Here is a 6,149-nt window from a genome sequence, read left to right as displayed (position 1 = left end):
ATGTGGCTTAATGGTAGAGTGTTTGCCTAGCATGCATGAAGCTCTGGGTTCAATTTTCAGTACCACATAAACAGAAAATGCTGGAAGTGGCACTGTAGCTCAAGTGGTAGAGTGCTGGCCTTGAGCAAAAGCAGCTCAGGGACAGTGCCCAGGTCCTGAGTTCAAGCCCCAGGACTAGCAAAAAGAAATAAAGAACAGTTTTGATTGACAGGAATGAGTCCATAGATACAACTCAATGTATGAAAACAAATCCCATTATTTATTTGCTTGATTCTTTTTTTTTTTTTGTTAGTTGTGGGCCTGAACTCTGGGCCTGGGCACTGTCCCTCAGTTCTTCAGCTCAAGGCTAGCCCTCTACCACTTGAGCCACAGTGCCACTTCTGGCTTTTTCTGCTTATGTGGTCCTGAGGAATCAAACCTAGGGCTTCATACATGCAAGGTAAGCACTCTACCACTGAGCCACCTTCCCAGCCCCTATTTGTTTGATTCTTTAAGAAAGGGTGTTGATATGTTGCTCAGACTGAACCCAAATTCACAGACCTCCAGCTTGGGTTTTCCTGAGAGCTGGGATTACAGGTATGTATCACAGTGCCTGGCTACTAAAACCCATTGCTTATTGGTTAGCAATCAGGCTGATATTGTGTGCCATATACTTGCTTTCAGTGACAAGCTTAAGGATAAATCTGTCTTCAGTTCTTTTTTTTCCTTCTTCTTTTTCTCTGATGTTGGTACTGGGGCTTGAACTATGGGCCTGAATGCTGCCCCTTAGCTATTTCACTCAAGATTGGCACTCTACCTCTTGAGCCACACCTCCACTTCCAGCTTGGTTTTGGTGGCTTAATTGTAGATACAAGTCTCATGAACATTATCTCCTGGGCTGGTTTCATAACACACTCTTCAGATTTCAGCCTTCTAATTAGTATTACAAGCATGAGTCGTGGCTCCCAGATGTCTTAGTATTATTGAGCCCTTACACGAACCCTAAAACTCCAGATTTCTCACTTGGGACCAGGAGCTGTTTTAGTTGTGTAAGCCTAAAACATACACTGTGCATTGCTTCTGAGTTCTGTCCCATGTAGCTACATATACCATAATTAATGCAAAGAGCTGTATTCATTTGGGTTGATTTGATAGAATATTGGAATTTACATTATATTATAGCTGAGTATTGTATGTTGTAGAATTTGATAGTTTTAATTTCCTCTAATTGTAAAAATCACCACTATGCATAATAAAAGTGTATGTATAACCCAGGTGCTGGTGGCTCACACTTGTAACCCTTAGCTATACAGGAGGCTGAGATCTGAGGATTTCAATTTGAAGCCAGCCTAGGTAGGAAATGCAGAGACCCTTATCTCCAATTAAGCACCAGAAAACTGGAAGCGGAACTGTGGCTCAGTGGTAAGCACTAGCCTTGTGCAAAACAGCTCAGGGACAATGCCCAGGTCCTGAGTTCAAATCCTACAATCAACAACAACAACAAACAAGTATGTATAGCCAGGCACTGGTGGCTCATACCTGGAATCCTAGCTATTTGGGAGGTTTTAGGCCTAGCCTAGGCAGGAGAGTCTGTGAGACTCATCTCCAATCAAGCACAAAAAAGCCATTTGTGGAGCAGTGGCTCAAGTGCTAGGGTGTTAGGGTTGAACAAAAGCAAATCTCAGGGACAGGGCCCAAGCCCTGAGTTTAAGCTCCAGGATCAGCATAAATAAATAAATAAATAAATAAATAAATAAATAAATAAATGGAGGGGCTGGGAAGGTGGCTCAGTAGTAGAGTGCTTGCCTTGCATGAATGAGGTCCTAGGTTCTATTCCTCAGCACTACATAAACAGAAAAAGCTGGAAGTGGCGCCATGGCCCAAGTGGTAGAGCGCTAGCCTTGAGCTGAAGAGCTGAGGGACGGAACCCAGGCCCAGAGTTTAGGCCCCATGACCAGCAATAAACAAATAAATAAACAAGAGGAAGTATATACATATGCACACACACACACACACACACACACACACACACACACACACACACACATTTTAGTATTCCTACCTCCAATTTTCCCTCCTTTTGTGCTCTGGCAGGGTGAAAATATTCATGCCACCTAGACATTACTGCCCTCTTGTGGTTGTCCAGAGCCATGCAACTAGTTGTGGCTAACGCAGTCATTGATGATGATGATGATAATGATGATGATGAAGATGATGATGATGATGATGATACTGGGGCTTGAATGCAGGGCCTGAGTACCATGTCTTAGCTTTTTTGTTCAAGTCTAGAGCTTTACCATTTGAATCATAGCTCCATTTCTGTCTTTTTGGTGGTTAATTCGAGATAAGAGTCTCATGGACTTTCTTGTCCAGGATGGCTTTGATTGATGATCCTCAGGTCTCAGCCTTGTTATCTGTTTTACAACAAGTATTATCACACAAAAAATTACATGTAGAGCTCGGCACTGGTGGCTCATGCCTGTCATCTAACTTCTCAGTGGGCTGAGATCTGAGCATGGCAGTTTGAAGTCAGCCTGGGCAAGAAAGTCCATGAGACTCTTAGCAATCATTAACTAATTTAAAAAAAGCCAGAAGTAAGCCCCAGGACTGCACACACACAATAAAAGACTACATGTAAATTGCAGGGCATGGTATATGCTCAGGTCTTTATATATATATATATATATACATATACTTCTGTGGGATCCAAAAAACAAACAAAAAACCCCAGCTCTGTGCAGGTTCTGGTGCATTCCTAGCCAGCATAAACTGGTCATAAACTAAATCCCTGTGGTTGGTGCCAATTTCTATATTATCCAAATTAGAAAGTCATAAAACTACTGTTATTGGAAGCCCACTTTGAAGGGGTGGCTTTTTACTTTTCTTCCTCCCCCCTTTTTTTCAGCCTGGGTGATATCCCTGAGGTCATGATGTCCCCTCATGGCTAGTTCTCTACCATTTTGAGCTGCAGCTCTACTTCAAGTCATGGGGCTTGAACTCTGGGCTTGGGCGCTATCCCTCAGCTCTTCAGCTCAAGGCAAGCACGCTCTACCGCTTGAGTCACGGAGCCACTTCCGGTTTTTGAGTGGTTTATTGGAGATAAGAGTCTCATGGACTTTCCTGCCTGGGCTGGCTTTGAATCGTGATCATCAGATCTCAGCCTCCTGAGTAGTTAGGATTACAGGCATGAGCCCCTGGCACGTGGCCACGTCTGGTTTTTTGAGTGGTTTTAATTGGAGGCTAAAGTCTCACAGGGACTTTCCTCCCCCAGCTCTTTGAACCATGATCCTCAGATCTCAGCCTCCGGAGTAGCTGGGATTACAGGCATGAGCCACTGGTGCCCAGCCTTTTCTGCCTCTTATTCTGTCCAGAATAGTGCAACCCATATTTAGGTCCAGTTTTAATAAATCCTCTCTGGCAAAGAATCACAGACACACAAGGGGTGGGCTATACTAATCTCCTAGGTGTCAATCTCATCAAGTTGACACTCAAGATGAACTATCTCAGCTGTGCACCTGTAATCTTAACTACTCAGGAGGCTGAAATCTGTCTGATGGTCAAGGTTCAAAGCCAGCCTGGGTAGAAAAGTCCATGAGATCTCATTTTCAATTAACCAGCAAAAAGCCAGAACTTGGGGCTGGGTAGAGTTGGGTAGAGCTCGGTAGAGCTCAGTGGTAGAGCGTTTGCCTTGTATGCCTGAGGCCCTGGGTTTGATTCCTCAGCACCACATAAACAAAAAGAAAAAAGCCAGAAGTGGCGCTGTGGCTCAAGTGGTAGAATGCTAGCCTTGAGCTGAAGAGCTGAGGGACAGCGCCCAGGCCCAGAGTTCAGGCCCCATGACAGGGCCCCCCCACCCCCCAAAAAAAAGCCAGAACTGGAGCTATGGATCAAATGGTAGAGTACCACCTGTGAATGGAAAAAGGCCCAAGAGAGCTAAAGGCTCTGAGTTCAAGCCTCAATACTGGTGTACACACACACACACACACACACACACACACACAGAGTAGCTCCTAGGGCTGGGGGTGTTATAATAGCTTAGAGGTACATTGGTACAGTTTGTCAGTACTAGAAACAAAAAAGTGTAACTCTTAGAAAACCCAAAATTTTATAAGTTGATGGCACTACTCAAGGTAGTTGCCTTGAGACAGCCAGTTAAAGAAGAAGAGCCAAGTGCCAGTGGCTCATGCCTGTAACCCTAGCTACTCAGAAAGCTGAAATCTGGTTCAAAGCCAACCCAGGCAAGACAGTCCATGAGACTCTTATCTCCAATTAACTATCAAAAAGCCAGAAATGGAGCCGTGGCTCAAGTAGTAGAGTGTCAGCCTTGAGCAAAAAAGCTAAGAGAAAGAGCCCAGGCCTGAGTTCAAGCCCTAGGACAGGCAAACAAACAAACAAACAATGGTTTGGAGATTAGCTTCTTGGTAGAGTACTTGCCTAAATAGCAAGTGTAACCCTGGGTACAATCTTTAGCCCTGGGAGAAAAGTATCATTTTCATTTTAGTTGCCCTAGAAAGAAAAACAGAACTTTTTTTTTTTGGGTCCGGTCGTGGGGCCTTGAACTTTGGGCCTGGGCGCTGTCCCTCAGCACTTCAGCTCAAGGCTAGCGCTCTACCACTTGAGCCATAGCGCCACTTCTGGCCTTTTCCTTTTTGCTTATGTGGTGCTGAGGAATTGAACCCAGGGCCTCAGGCATGCAAGGCAAGCGTTCTACCACTGAGCCACCTTCCCAGCCCCTAGAACTTTTGTTAGTAGTTTTGTTTTTTCCTTGTAGGGCTTGAACTCTGTGCCTGGGTGCTGTCCCTCAGCTCTTCAGCTCAAGGCTAGTGAGTGCTCTACCACTTGAACCACAGCACCATTTCCATTCTTCTGGTGGCTTATTGGAGATCAGAGTCTCCATGGACTTTCCTGCGTGGGCTGGCTTTGAACTGCGATCCTCAGGTCTCAGCCTCCTGAGTAGCTAGGATTACAGGTGTGAGCCACCAGTGCCTGGCTTGTTAGTAGTCTTATATGCCCTTTCTGGTCAAAACTGCAAGTGAATGTGAGAATAAAATGTGTGTTATACGTTTCTCATGTTAGAGTCAGATCTGCAGTATTAAGCATAAACAAGTTTCTTCACCTCATGCACTGTCGCTTTTCTCTTCCCTTCTCTATTTTCTTTAGAGATAGAGACTCTGGAGCCCTTAAAGAATATGACGGGCTGGGAAGGTGGCTCAGTGGTAGAGTGCTTGCCTTGCAGGCATGAGGCTCTGGGTTCGATTCCTCAGCACCACATAAGCAAAAAGAAAAAAGCCAGAAGTGGCGCTGTGGCTCAAGTGGTAGAGCGCTAGCCTTGAACTGAAGAGCTGAGGGACAGTGCCCAGGCCCAGAGTTCAGGCCCCATGACTGGACCTCCCCCCCCCCAAAAAAAAACCCAACAAAACAAGAATATGACAAAGCTATGGCAGAGGCTCACATAATCCCAGCTACTTAGAAGGAAGAGATTGGGAGGGTCTCCATCCTTGCCAGCCCGGGCAAAAGGTTTAAGACCCTATCTAAAAATAACTAACATTAAAAAAAAAAAAAAAAAAGGATTAAAGCCAGGTGTTGCTGGCTCTGGGCTGTAATTCTAGCTATTCAGGAGGCTGAGATCTGAGAAACCTGGTTTGAAGCCAGCCTGAGCAAGAAAGTCCATGAGACTCTTTTTTTGGTCGGTCGTGGGGCTTGAACTCTGGGCCTGAGCACTGTCCATCAGCTCTTCAGCTCAAGGTGAACGCTCTACCACTTGAGCTACAGCGCCACTTCCGGTTTTCTGAGTGTTTATTGGAGATAAGAGTCTCACAGACTTTCCTGCCAGGACTGGCTTTGAACCATGATCCTCAGATCTCAGCCTCCTGAGTAGCTAGGATTACAGGCATGGGCCAACAGCGCCAGGCATGAGACTCTAATCTCCAATAAACTACTCAGAAAAGGCCAGCAGTGGTGCTGTGGCTCAAGAGCTAGAGCACTACCCTGGAGCACAAAGAGGCTCAGGGACAGTGCCCAGGCCCTGAGTTCAAGCCCAGGACAGGCGGAAAAAAAAAAGAAAAAGAAAAAAAGATTGGGGCTGGACACTGGTAGTTACTCAAAAGGCTGAAATCTGAGAATCATTGTTTGAAAAGCCAGTCCAGAAAAGTCTGTGAGATTCTAATGTC

The sequence above is a fragment of the Dipodomys spectabilis genome, unplaced genomic scaffold, assembly GCF_019054845.1.
Source record: "Dipodomys spectabilis isolate Male_0828 unplaced genomic scaffold, ASM1905484v1 ptg000366l, whole genome shotgun sequence".
NCBI lineage: Eukaryota > Metazoa > Chordata > Mammalia > Rodentia > Heteromyidae > Dipodomys > Dipodomys spectabilis.
Note: the sequence above shows the minus strand (reverse complement) of the source record.